This window comes from Xenopus laevis, chromosome 5L (assembly GCF_017654675.1).
Source record: "Xenopus laevis strain J_2021 chromosome 5L, Xenopus_laevis_v10.1, whole genome shotgun sequence".
NCBI lineage: Eukaryota > Metazoa > Chordata > Amphibia > Anura > Pipidae > Xenopus > Xenopus laevis.
Window position 1 is genome coordinate 72,108,608 of NC_054379.1, and position 15,207 is coordinate 72,123,814.

The following is a 15,207-nucleotide window of genomic DNA, read 5'->3' on the forward strand; positions in this document are numbered from 1 at the left end:
GTTTATTTGATTTGTCATCTGTTGTATTAGTGTGAATGCAAACACACTTTAGCTGTTTTCTTTTCAGGGAATTAAATCTACATGAGAATGTTAAATATTACCATATGGCATACTGTACTCTCCTGATTAAATAATATTAATCTTTACTGCAATCAGAACAAAATGCAAAAGGCTCTCTCACACACGTATTTTAATATGTGTGATGTCCGGAGGCTTCTCTGGACAAAAAGGTAGTGTACAAAAACACAAATGAAAATGCCTATTTGTAAGTGCCCTAACCAATGACTGAAAGACAAATTGATAGGCTGACATGTTCAGACTATAGGTAGATCACTAAATACACCTCAGACCAATAACCTGTAAAAAAAATGCGCATATCTGCATTACTCATTGTATTAATGAGCAAAGATCTAATAAGCGGTTGCCCTGGCTGTGCTTGAAAACCCAGAATTCTCAGAATTCATGCTGTTTTAGTTCAAGAATATGAACACTAAAAAGCATTAGGTGAGATTACACACCACAAAATAGATAAATGAGAAAATAGATTAGCACCCTGGATTTCAAAGGCTGCAATCGCAAAATTTGATCTGTACTATTACAGTTCTGTATATGTTTCTAAGAGGGTAGGACTGTAGTATAGACATTTTATGGAACTCTGAAACATCTGTGAATACTTATTTTTGCTGAAAGTTTTTTACAAGTGTTCAAAACAAGCCATGTACTCCCAAGTTATTTCAGCCAGAAAAAAAAAAACACTAACTCAAAATAAATTGCACACAATTCAACTTCTTCAACACAAGATGTTTTATTATTTCATTTGTGGGCAGATTTATCAAAGGTCCAGTTGTGTTTTCTGGAAAAATGTGAGTTTTAAGGGTAGTTTTCAGTCAAAATTTATATATATATTTTTTTAAAGAAATCACATTTTTCGACATTTTCGACATTTATGACACCCCAAAGCTGGGAAAAGCTTGAATCTGAAAATACTCCAGCTAAAACCTGTCAAGATCATGTATATATCAATGGCAGATGTCCCTTGAACCATTTGTGTGGATTTTTACCCGAAAACTAGATTTATATGAGCGATCACGATTAATTTGAGTATTTGGGTTTTTTACCTCAATTCATTGATTCGAGTTGTTTACATTTGAGTTTTTTCAAAAATTAGTTGTGAGTTCATTTGAGGTTTAAACTTTTAGAGATTAATTACTTGGATTTTTTGAATTAGTTTTGACTACTGAATTTTATTGTAACTACTAATGGAAATTAGCAATGTTTCAAGAATAGAAAAGCAATAAGTGTAGCACACCCATAGGTGGGCCTGAGAATAGTGTAGAGAGCTGTTGGTGTGCCTTGCTGCTAGTGCCTCCCACACACCTATTTGCTGTGGGCAACTCCCTGCATCTCCCAGCAGTGCATGTGTGCCCCTTGAAACACCTCATCCTCCAGTTAATCTTGCAGGTCTCCTGGGGTATAGCTAAGCTAGGACAAAGTGACAGCAGTTCAGAAGGTTGCATCAAACCATAACTTATTTATTGAACAATGGCAGTATTCTTGGTCACAGCATTCAGGCAACATAGGGGGGCTCATTTATTAACGCAGCGCAGCGCTAAAAAGAGCACAGTGGCCTGACATTTGCCCAGCACATGCGAGTATTTAATAATGTAGCGCACGATACCTTAACAGTGCGATTTGTGCGCTAATGTAGACACAGACAGGTGCGACGTGTGAAACTGCGTATCAGCTGTCGCAGTGCTTATAATAAATTGTGCGCACAGGAAGATACCGCAAAGGTAAGGATTAGTTGTGCTCATGTATGAATGCGCTGCTTTAATTAGTTGCGTCACATATTGCGCATATTGCGTTCACTTAGACGCATCTGCATCTGTTTCTGTGCTAATATTTGTTTGGTTGCAAAGGTGTTTAGCCTACCTGATACCCTTAAAGGAACCTTGGTCAATATAAACATGTTGGGTGGAAGGCGTGGTTAATATGCACTTTACAGGGGTTGTTCATCTTTGAGTAAACTTTGAGTTAACAAACATCCCCACCAACAGCAGCACCATTGTATTTGCCAGAACACAGTTTAGCAGTGTGGCTCTGCACACATATATAAAATTCTCTTTTAAGCAACATGAAACGCAAAAATGTGAATATACTAGCGCAGCTGGGCAGGAATGCGCATTTTGAAGAGCGTTACTATTGCGCCACGAAGAGGCAGTCGTAAAAATTGTGGTGCTGTTGCCCGGGTGCAGTTTTGCACATATACAGACGCAAAACTGCGACGGGCGCAGTGCAAGCGCATTGTAGCCACGCCCACAGCCACGCCCCTAACAACCACGGCATCGTTTGCGACATAAATGCCCAATCTTTTGCGCAATGCGCATAAACAAAACCATCGCAAAAGCTCTGTGTTATGCGCAATATCACGCAAATATATTAGCGATCACGCTCGTGATGGCGCAGACAATCTTTTGCGTCCACTTATGCGCTGCGCTGCTTTAATAAATGAGCCCCACTGACTCTTAGTTTTTCTCCTAGAGTGACTATTACAGAACTTCTGACACTAAATAAACTTTCCCTAACCAGGGTCTGTCACTGGCTCAGAACCACTTCTGTATCCACCTCCCTGCAAGGTGGGATCTAGGAAAAGAGCTCTGAGCATGTGTGCTCTCCCTTTTATACTTTTAAACACGGGCACTTGCTGGGCAACAATAACCTAGATCAAATTACAATAGTCAGGAAAATGATAATAGCTGCCTGGGTAAATCAAAGGACCACTTAGTGGTCCAAAAAATATATAGGGGAAACTGCCTGAATTGGATATAAACATCAGAGCCGCAAACTATAACAACCAATCATATGTTAGCTTTGATCAGATTACTTGCCCTAATTTCCTATCAGCTCCTCATCTATACTTCATCCATTTTCAATAGATGTTGTACTTGGTCACAAAGGATAGTGGTGCCCAAGGCCAGCTCAGCCCCTGCTGCCGCGCCAATCAACCCCTCGCAGTCTGCGACTAGATCTAATCTCTCTCCCACCCCTGCAACCAGTTGCTACATCCAACCCCTCAATATCCAGCTACTAGACTCGATCCTTCTTTCCCACTCCCACTGCTTGTAGCAGCCACTGCTACAGCAAATCCCCCAAGTACTCCGTGTAGAAAGGGTGCAGATAAAGTAGGAATTTTGCCATTTTTCCCAACCAGATTGCATCCTAGACATCTGCCTATCCCACCTACTCCCTGAACTTGGTCATCAGTGAAGCAGCTAGGGATGCTACCGCATGGCTTTAATACCAGCCACATATTAAATCCACATCCTACATGAATAATCAGCAATGAATTTAGATACATGCTGCAGCCTGAACCAAAATTAATTGCAGCAAATAGTACTGACAGTCACTCATTGATATCGTCAGATAGGCAATACATGCAGAGATACAGTGTTATCATTAGCCAATCCCATGGCAAGAAAAATGTCAGGACGATCGACACACGGTCCGAAAATCGCATGAAACAAAGATTCATACAGCTTTATCTTTATATGGCCAGCTTTAAGTGGATATGTTAAGTAACATTTGTATAAACATTTCTTATGACCTTCTACATAGTTTTGATATAACTACCAATATAAAGCAGGAGGTCCATCTCACCAAGCTAGATCATTCGAAATGGGGTGGATAAATAAAAAGCTTGTTATGTACTTTGAGAGATTCATAAAAAAGTGCTTCCAGAAGAGCTGGAAAGAATTGCATAAATGCAACTACAGTGTGGCACAGAGCCAAAGTTACTGGTTTGCTGCTTCTTCTCAACTGACAGAAAAGCAGCTCTCTGTGTCTAAACTCCCTTACGCTGTGGGCTTATCAGCATTCTGTATGGGTGAGAGCGTGAATAGATAACCATGCTATAAAGAACTAGGCTATGGTCACATGCACACATATACAGATATATATTTATGTGACCTCAATTTTTCTGCTGTCACATAACAATGTTCCTGTCTCGGTACAACCTTTCCAGCACTGCTTGGATAAACCTGGGAATATAAAGTGGATATGTGTGTTCATATGTGTAATCAATGATGTGTAATGCAATATTTATATTACACATATACAGGGTAGCAGTTTTTTGAATCTATGATGAGATAATATATAATGATATTAGAGTTGCATAGGTTCCTTTTGTATCTAGACGGGTCAAATGTTGACTTAACTAGAGATCCATTGATTATATCTCTGTTCGTGGTACTTTTCCTTCCAGTTCTCTCCTGCCAATTTAAATCATATGTAATAATCTAACTTTAGGATGAATAGGTTATGGGGGAGAGTAACAGATAAATTCTGCCTGCTCTGCTAGGTAATACTGTATATACTCTCAGAAATATGTTGTACCCTACTGTTGGAAATATATATATATATATATATATATATATAATATGTTAGTGCTAATATTCTTTGCATATTTATATTGAGACATGTTGGGGATTACGCCACAAATGCAGGCAACTCCAGATTTAAAGGACAGATCAGTCTATTTATTTTAAAATTAAAATGGAACAATAGTCCAATCTAGAAAAATAGTTGACTTTAGCAAAATATTGTGTCCAGTATTTAGGGAGATTAAAGTAGACCTGTAACCAAGACACAAAAATTTGTATAATACTATCCTTTTCAAATTAAACATGAAATCCAATTTCTATTATTTATTAAAGCATTCATAGCTGTTGTAAGCTGATTTAAAAATCTCAGCTGACAATCAAATATTGTCTGCCCCTCCTCTATGCCCTGGGCATAGAGGTGGGGCAGACAATTACTTTTACTTTCCAGCATGCACCTCCTTCTTGTTAAGCCTGTGATAGCTCTTAAAGGAGAACTAAAGCTTAACTGTAGACATAGGCTATAAATGTTGTACATTAGGTTTTGGGCTTCTGTACCAGCCCAAGGCAACCACAGCCATTTAGCAGTAAAGATCTGTACCTCTAAAGATGTTCCATTAGTTCCCCATCTTCTTTTCTGTTGATGCACATGCTCTGTGCTGCTGTCACTTACTGAGCTTAGGGACCGACTCAAAATATACAGTACACATGGAATACAAATGTTGTAATATAAGGCTGATTAGTAATTAATACAGATAATTACTACTTGATAATTTGTGACAACCCCTAAGATTAGCTGATCAGAGCCCTCTGAGCATGTATAGATAGGATATATATTACTTTAAGCCTGTACTATATATGTATATATATATATATATATATATATATATATATATATATATATATATATATATTAATATGTAATAATTTATGTATAATGTAATATATATATATATGTTTATAATGTTTGGTGGGAACCCTTCACTTAAACAACACAGTGACGTTGCACAAATCATACACGTGACCTACATTACTAATGTGGACCCATTAAAAAATCTAAATAATTCATTGTGCAATATTCAAAACACATACATATAGTATACATATAGTATAAAACACTTGTGAGTTCATTGAAATTGTTTAAGTCCTTGTATCTCTTTTCTTTCCAGGAAACCAATGTTACAAATTGTATCATTAATAAAACACCTGTGACTGTATAAGAATCTACGTTGTGAAATCACCAAATAAAGCAGTGAACCGTTATTAAAACAGTGAGCATGTGTATTTTACTTTCAGGAAATCAACACTAAAAACTGTGTTGTTACTAAAACCAATGTGAATATGTGAAATTTAATATAGTAAAATCACCAAAGTAAAACCAGTGAAACATTATTTAAATGGTATTCAAACCGAAGTATATACACGTGGTCACCTCCAGCGACTATATTCAGTTTGTATAAAAAAAATACTGTTCATAAATCATGTCACCCACTAGGCACCATAAATGCTGTCACAGTCAAATAAAATACCTGGACTGACTCCACACGATGCTCCTAGTCAACTCTGGACCAGTCTCTAACGGAGCAAACATATTATTCTATCCCTAAGGGGGTACATGATCAATGATCATGCAGCGTAAGCTTGCCAATGAGTGTTTGTGTGACAAAAAATTAAGGGCAACTGGAGTGTCAGCTTTCCAAGTCTCCAGTGCCAATCGAATTGCACATCTATAGTTGGCCATAGTTCGTGGAAGTTGGTAATAGTCTTTCCAACATAAAAAAGGCATTTGATGAAATAAAAAAAAATTTGGAAGTGCAAGTCAATCTGTATTTGATATATATAGGCTTTCCAGTATGTGGATGATTTAACTTAAGGGCCAGAATGAGGTGACTGCAAGTCGTGCATAAAGGACACCTATAGCATCCATTGTTAGGTGTAATTAACCACATCTTGGGAGCAACAGTCCGATAACTGCACTGAATCGTTTTTTACCAGTAAGTCACGAAAACTCTGTCCTCTCCTATATGCATTCTGATGTGTTCTGAAAACAGGAGGCAAAGATTTAGCTCTCTCAAAGTTCCGACCAGTGATCATGTACAGCTTGTATCAATTGCCCCCTGTCTGGTGCATACATAGTGAGAAAAGTCAGTCTCTCACTCAAGGTCTTTTTTGCAACAGTCACTTCCCTACATAGGAAATCCTCCTGTACTGTACATGCTCAAATGTTCTTTCTTTGCATGCTAGCAATTCATGTACATGTAAGTGGTAGTCATAAGTCCTGTTGTTGTAATGTTAAAGTCAGATCAAGAAAATAAATTTGATGTTCATCAATAGATGCCGTAAAGTAAATTTGATGTTCATCAAATGTTCAGTACCTGTCCATAGTAAAAATAGATCATCCATGAAATGATGAAGTCTATAAATATCTGTCCTGTAAGTAGGAAGTACATGTCTCTGTTCATAGTTAGACATATAAATATTAGCAAATGCTGGTGCCACATTCAAACCCATACTAGTCAGCTGTATCTTTTTACATAATATAATGAGCCTTTGTGTCATAATTGGAAGACTTTTAACCATTATTAACTATACGATCCTACCTATCTTTTGTGTTCTGTGCTTGTTTCATTGAATGGTCTATTGCTGACATTGTTTCACCTTTTAATGGAAGCAATGACATAAAATAATTAATTCACTTCAACATCTTTGCAAATGCTGATAAAAACTGCTTTTTGTTCATATTTTCAGTTGAGTTAATTGTTCTGTAACAGTCTGAAACTGATTAGAATAGCATTTCTGGCTCTTAAGGAATGCACAGAATATTCTTCATGATTTTGCCCATTAGTATTTGTTAACACTTGCAGAAAAGTATTAGAATTGTTTTGTGTTACATACAGTCAGAAGATGTGAGCCTCAAAATTATCTTTGTAATTTGCTTTTGAAAAAAAAGCGACATGTACTGAAGCTTATTATTAGTAAAGGGTACAGCAGTTATGATAAAGTAATAGCTCAATGGACACTACAATCAGTTTACAGCATAATAAACTGATCAGATTCTATGATGGGGTAAATGCAGCAATATTGTAAGGCCTGGCCAAATGAGACAATTCTGATTGTTCAGTTCTGACCCTCTTATTATTTATAATAATATTTCAGCAATAGCTGGAGGCATGCAGTTATAGAAAAGTCTCACTTTTTTAAATGTGTTGTTTTAATCCTGGCTTCACTGTGCTTGTCCAGCAAAGAGTTGTAATTCAACAACTAAGGCAGGCTTAAAGGAGAACCAAACCCTTTATATTAAAATCCCCTACGCTCCTACCTTACATAGACCCCCTCCCTGCTCCCCCCCAGCCTAGGTGTTACCCATGGTAAATGCCCCTAACTCTTTACTTACCCCTTGTTGCAGATTCAGCGCATTGGAGTTCAAGGGCGCCATCTTCCTCTCTTCGGTAATCTTCGTGAAGTAAGCACCGTATGAGCACATGCACAGTTGGAGCAGTCTGATAACTGCACCTGCACCGAAACTGATGGAAATGGCAGAAGCGTCGGAAGAAGACCCGAAGATTACCAAAGAGAAGAAGATGGTGCCCGTGAACTCAGATGCGCTGAATCTACAATGAGGAATAAGTAAAGAGTTAGGGCCATTTACCAAGGGTAACACCTAGGGGCATATTCATCAAAGAGTGAAGTTAGAGGTCGCCACAGTCCTCTAGAGTAAAATCCCGCCACTCTCCATTGATTTCTATGGGATTTTGAAAGGCGTATTTTTCAAAGGATGAACTTTCACTTTCACTCATTGATAAATACTCTTTTAAAAATACCATCAAAATTAATGGAGAGTGACGGAATTTCACTCTAGAGGACTCTTTGATAAATATACCCACTAGGCTGGGGGGAGCAGGGAGGGGGGTCTGTTGTGTAGGGTAGGGGTTTTTAATATAAAGGGTTTGGTTCTCCTTTAATTGTATAATATACTTCTACGGAGTTTGTCAGATAATGACATCTTCTGTTGCACTAATTTAATTTGTCTTGCTCAATAATTTAGGAGTCATGGTTCTGATTTAGAAAAGGCAGTAGAAAGAAAGATGGAAGGTGAATCATCTGAAAAAAATGAGTCTGAAAATATATGTAACAGATTTTTAGGCAGACATATTTAATGGCCTCTAAAGAAAGTGTGTTCGCTAAAGAAATCCATTAGGTATTAAATGGGTATTTTTGTGATAAATATGGGTGATTTCAATTAAACGAAACTAGGTCAGTGTAAAATAAACTCCGATAATGACATCCTCAACTCCTTGCATTAAGCATTGCTCTAACAATTAATGGGTAAACCTCCCTCTAATGATTCTCACACTGTTCACATCTGTTTAGAGTCAAATACATTTGGAAATACGAGCCAGACTTCCTTTACTACTGGGGATTCATGTCAAACAAACCTAGTGGATGTTTCTCCTAGAAAATAGATCTTGGAGGGCCAGAGAATGTAGCTCACTAAGATTTTCTGTGTTTATGGCCTAGATTTGTTTCATAAATGGCAAAGCTGAGTATTTGACCTAAGAATTGTGGGATCCACCCATGGGTGTCCACAGGGAATTTTCATAGGGGGGCAAAGTTATAAACCAAAAGTACCCTGACGTTATACACTAAAATCTATTCTCAGCTTTATAAATATGCCAGATTGTTTGCGTCCATGTTTAGTGATGTGTGCTGTATCACTTTAATAATAGGGTTGCTACAGTGTTGATTAATGATAAGTCATGTATTAATGCAGGCTAAAGCTCTCCCTGTTAGCGGAGGGACAATAATAATAAATACATTTGTTACAGAAGTGGGTTAAAAAAAATATTGATTTATTAATCGAATTATTACACAGTCAAATGCAATAGCACTTTCTACTCATCATGTTGTACTTAACACAGTTATAGGGGTTCTTCACCTTCCAACACTTTTTTTCAGTTCACTTGGTTTCAGATAGTTCACCATAAATAAAGACTTTTTCCAATTACTTTCTATTTGTGGCCTTATCCGGAAACCCGATATCCAGAAAGCTCCAAATTACGGAATGGCTGTCTCATATAGACTCCATTTTATCCAAATAATCCAAATTTTTAAAAATGATTTCCTTTTTCTGTGTAATAATAAAACCGTGCCTTGTACTTGATCCCAATTAAGATGTAATTAATCCTTATTGGAAGCAAAACCAGCCTATTGGGTTTATTTAATGTTTAAATGAATTTCTAGTAGACTTAAGGCATGAAGACCCAAATAACGGAAAGATCCATTATCCGGAAAACCCCAGGTCCCGAGCATTCTGGATAACAGGTCCCATACCTGTATTGAAGTGTAAAGTTTTTGTAAAGGTGAGGTGCTGCCACCTGAGGCAAAAGTCTCGTGGCAGGAGGGCCCCTGATAGTAAGATTAAAAAAAACTATCTTCACATCAAATCCACACTATGGCAACAAGACAAAAAACTACAAATAATGAAAAAAAATATCAATGGCATATCTAGAAGGTGCTACAGCAATATTTTTAGGGTTCCCTAATATTTGGGAGTAAGACTGTTTTTTCAGAAAACTAGTATTAGTATTAATATTCTCCTGCCCTCCAGCTGTTTCTGGATCACTCATCTAGGGTTGCCACCCATCCGGTTTTGACCTGGACATCCCAGTTTTCAGAAGGGCTGCCTGGGTCTAAACTGCCTGCCCAGTTTTCCATATTAGGAAAAACCGGCAGGATTCCCCTAGATTACCGCAACAACAGGCCAATCTTCGATCACCACATTATCATCCCGCCCCCAATGGGGGGCCAAATTATGAAGCTCAAGAACCTATGTAGTCACTGTCTCCCTAGCTGATAGGATACTGCCCCTCATTGGAGCTGCTCATCTAGCTGGCCTATTCCTACTTCACACAAAATACAGTTAGCTCAGGATAATGAGGTCCACTGCTCGTTAACCAACTGTGTAAGGTTGATAATAGCTCACCTTGGCATTCCTCTGAAATTCCTCTGATCTCAACTCCTTGGTGTTATCCACACTATCTTTTATATAAGACATCTAAGACATAGGTCTAAAAATATTGATGTATTAATAGAATTATTACACAGTCAAATGCAACCTCACTTTCCACTCATCATGTTGTACTAAACACTGTTATAGGGGTTCTTCACCTTCCGACATTTTTTTTCAGTTTAGTTGATTTCAGATAGTTCACCAGAAATAAAGATGTTTTCCAATCACTTTTTATTTGTGACTGTTTTTCTTATATTGAAGTAGAAAGTTTTCATTTTTCACCATCTTATGTCTGGAACATGCAAGATTACAATTTAAAAAACAAAAAAGATACCAGGTTTGATTTTTGCAACTTTCTTTTTGTAAGGGTGAGGTGCTGCCACTAAGAGTAAAAAAATCTAGCTTCACATCAAGGGGCAGATTTATCAAAATGTGAGTTTTGATTTTAATAAATAAAAACGCGCCCATGTTCTATTCATTGCAATGGGATTTTTGGAACATTAAATCTGCCTATCTGGTCTAGATTCAATAATCACTAAGGAAGAGTTTGTGATATATCTTTCATAGGAAAGGGTTATTGTTAGCATTGTAATGAATTGTTGTAAAATTCTCAAACAAAACCAAATTCTGAGAGTATGGTAGTTGACAATTTCATGCTTCAACAATTTCAACACCTTCTGTAGAGTTTGCTGTGGAGCATAAAAAAAAACAAACTGTAGGGTATGAACTTACTATTGGCTTCCACTTTGCCCACAAATAAACCAAGGGGGAAAAAAAAGCTATGAAAGCCTATGGGGACCTTCCCCATAGGCTAACATTGATGCTCAGTAGGTTTTAGGTGGCGAAGTAGGTGGTCAAAGTTTTTTTTAAAGAGACAGTACTTCGACTATCGAATGGTTGAATAGTCAAACGATTTTTAGTTCGAATTGTTTGATTCGAAGTCGAAGGTCGAAGTAGCCAATTCGATTGTCGAAGTAGCCAAAAAAATACTTCGAAATTCGAAGTATTTTTTATTCTATTCCTTCACTCGAGCTAAGTAAATGTGCCCCAAAGAATATAAATGTCACAATGTAAGGCTGATTAGTAAGTAATGCAGATAAATATTACACAGCAGCACAGTAACCAGTAAAACAGCATTATAATGTAATAATCAACCTTTTAGCATCAGCTTATATTACAGGCCAACCTCATTTACTGCTTGATATTTAACAACAACCCCTAAGCTTAGCTTTTTAAACAGCTGCTCAGAGCCCACTGAGCATGTGAGTGTCACAGACACTTTCCAAGATGGTGACAAGTTTGAAGTCCTGGATCATTGCTGCTATTGAAAAGCTGAAACTTTAGGCTGGTACAATGAGTTCAGAATATAGAATATGGCATTTCTAGCCATATTAGTTTTTAGGGTTTATTTCTCCTTTAACATAGCAAGTTGCAAAATGTAATTCTTACTCATCTGACTTCTGTTTCGTTTCGTGATGTCTTCATTTTCCTTTGTGACTTTGTTGGTTGTTACTAAACAAAGGATAGAACATTTTTTACACTAAAAGGACATCTCAAAATGTTGGCATTAGACTACTAGATATTTACAGGTCTGTTCAGTAGGAGAATTTGTTCTGCAGGATAGATATTTTTTATATATATATGTACAAAAAACTAATATAATAAGTGTTCAATCCAAAAGCATTATAACATTGAATGGCTTTGAATCCCAGCACTTTATATTGGATGCACGTTTGACTGAATCCTGTGTAGCCAAACTGGGTCCTAGAGGATTTTATGCTTTTTTTTTGTAGTCATATTTCCCACAATGATGGATTCCCAGAATCACTAGTCTCACTGTCTGCATAGATCAAATAATAACCATTAACTGTATTAATGTCTAAGGGTTATAAAAAAGTGCAACCATTTAAGTGGTACAATAGGTAACAAGAGGGCTTACCTATTCTACATATTGCGATTTTCACCCACAATGCAAAAAAAAATGCAAAAAAAAATCTTCAAAGGGCTTGGCGCACTTTTATCTACATCTTCCCGCGCACTTCCCATCCCGCCTCTGCCCCGCCCACTACCCGCCTTCACTTGCACACTCCGCCCACTACCAACCCTGACCCCGCCCACTCCCATCCGACTTGCATCATGCAGGTAAGAGAGCAGCCGGGGAGGAGATGATTTTTTATTAGCTATAGAGAAGCAGACCCCTGGACTGATCAATTGTCATTCATGTGTATTTACAGTAGTACAGATTGAAAACCTTTCTAATATAAAAATACAGCATGTGTTCCCAAGAAATTGTTTATTTGTAGGTTCTGGATCAACAGATAAACTTTAAAGGGCTGATTTATTAAGGTTTGTATTTTTTTCATGATTTACACTTTTTAGCCCTAAAAAAGTTGCATGTGAATTATGATTCTGAAACACAAAATGTTCACTATTTATTAAGCATAAAAAAAACAACAAACTGTAATATAAAAGTCTGCCATATAAAAGCTGTCAAGGTCATGTTTTTTTCACGTAAAAACATGAAATAATTCAGAGATAAAAAGGAATTCGAGATGTACAAAACAATGGTTTTGATATTATTTGTGATGTTACTTCCTGGGTCAGCTTTGCCTTGGACAAGTTGACAGATGAAACATTTGCTTAATGGGATACTGTCATGGGAAAAACATTTTTTTTTCCAAAATGCATCGGTTAATAGTACTGCTCCAGCATAATGTCAATTTCCCAGCGGCCCCAAGTCATGTGACTTGTGCTCTGATAAACTTCAATCACTCTTTACTGCTGTACTGATATCACCCCCTCCCCCCCCCCAGCAGCCTAACAACAGAACAATGGGAAGGTAACCAGATAACAACTGTCAGGGAGCCGGGAGCTCCCTCCAGGGAGGTTGTCAGGATCAAGGAGGAAGCCCTCTTGAGGGAACAAGGTCGCGGTGTCCAAAGGGTTAAACGAAGAATAGTCAGGATCAGGCAAGAGTTCACAGGCAGGCAGAATACAAACAAAGTCCAAAGTCCAGGCAAAGGGTCAGGAAACAGATCAGGAACACGATTTAGGCAATAAGGCAGACAGGAAACCCAGGATACTCTTTAGGGAAGAAATCATATTCTTGGGCGCCATTCTGGCGTCTAGTTGGCGCTTTTATTTTCAAATTTGGCGCCATTCTGACGTCATTGACGCTCTTGCGCCGACGTCTGCGCGCTGACGTCATCGCGCCGGCGCCGCTACCCACGTGGCGGCCATGGGCGCCGCCATTTTGGGAGCGACGCCGGCAAGGAGGGACGCGCCGCCCGGAGCTCCGGGCGGCGATCGTGGCAGTACCCCCCCCCCCTCACGGGGGGCCTCCGGACCACCAGGACTTGGCTTCTGGGGAAATTTGGAGTGGAACTCCCTCACCAGACGAGGAGCGTGAACATCACGGTGTCCTTCCCAGGAGCATTCTTCAGGGCCAAAGCCCCTCCACTGAATGAGGTACTGAAGGGACCCTCTGGAGATCCTGGAGTCTAGGATTTTCTCCACCTCGTACTCGAGTTGACCCTCCACAGAGATGGCAGGAGGAGGAGATTGACCGCCAGAGAACCGGTTGGTGATGGCGGGTTTCACCAGAGACACGTGGAACACGTTGGGGATTCTCATCTCTGGTGGAAGCTGGAGTCTGACAGCCACAGGGTTGATTATCTCCAAGATGGGAAATGGACCCACGAATTTTGGACCCAACTTGGGAGATGGTATCTTCAACCGGATATTTCTGGAAGAGAGCCAGACATTATCACCCACCTTGTAGGGAGGAGAGGATCTTCGACGACGATCCGCGAAAGTCTTATGAACAAGAGCGCTCTTCTCTAGGTTCAACTTGGTAGCAGCCCAAATAGCAGACATATGGGCTGCGGAATCGTCAGCAGCCGGGACGTCAGATAGCACAAAGTCTTGGGGAAAAGCTTGAGGATGCTGACCATACACCGACATGAACGGAGACCTCCCTGTAGAGGAATGACAAGCATTATTATGAGCGAATTCCGCCCATGGGAGGAGATCAGACCAGTCATCCTGGCAGAGGGATACGTGGTTCCTCAGGAACTGTTCCAGGGCTTGGTTGACACGTTCGGCTGCCCCATTCGTCTGCGGATGGTATGCAGATGAAAACTGAAGAACAATTCCCAGGTCTTTGCATAGGGAACGCCAGAATTTGGCAGTAAACTGGGTGCCTCTATCGGAGACGATCTCCACCGGGAAACCATGCAGGCGGAAGATGTACTGGATAAATAGCTGGGACAACTCCACCGCAGAGGGCAACTTCTTCAGAGGGATGAAATGGGCCATTTTGGAGAATCGATCAATGACAACCCAGATCACAGTGTTCCCACAAGAGGGAGGAAGTTCGACAATGAAGTCCATGGACAGGTGGGTCCAGGGACGGGAAGGAACCGGCAAAGGCTGTAGTAACCCACTGGGGCGGGAGTGGCTTGACTTAGATGTGGCACAAACATTACAAGCAGCAACAAAGTCCTTCACATCTTTGCGGATATCAGGCCACCAGACCAGGCGTCGTAAGAGTTCAAGAGTCTTAGCTGGGCCAGGGTGTCCGGCTTGCCTGGAGCAATGGGTCTGTTGCAGGATAGGCAGACGCAGCTCAGGAGGAACAAATGCCATTCCAATGGGAGTATCTGAAGGAGCAGAAGACTGACCAGCCAGGATTTGGTCGGCAAACTGTGGATACAGGGAGGCAATAATCTTGACTGGAGGGATGATTGGCTCTTGTCTCTCAGGAGAGCGGTCCACAGGAGTGAAGCTACGAGACAAGGCATCGGCCTTCCGATTCTTGGA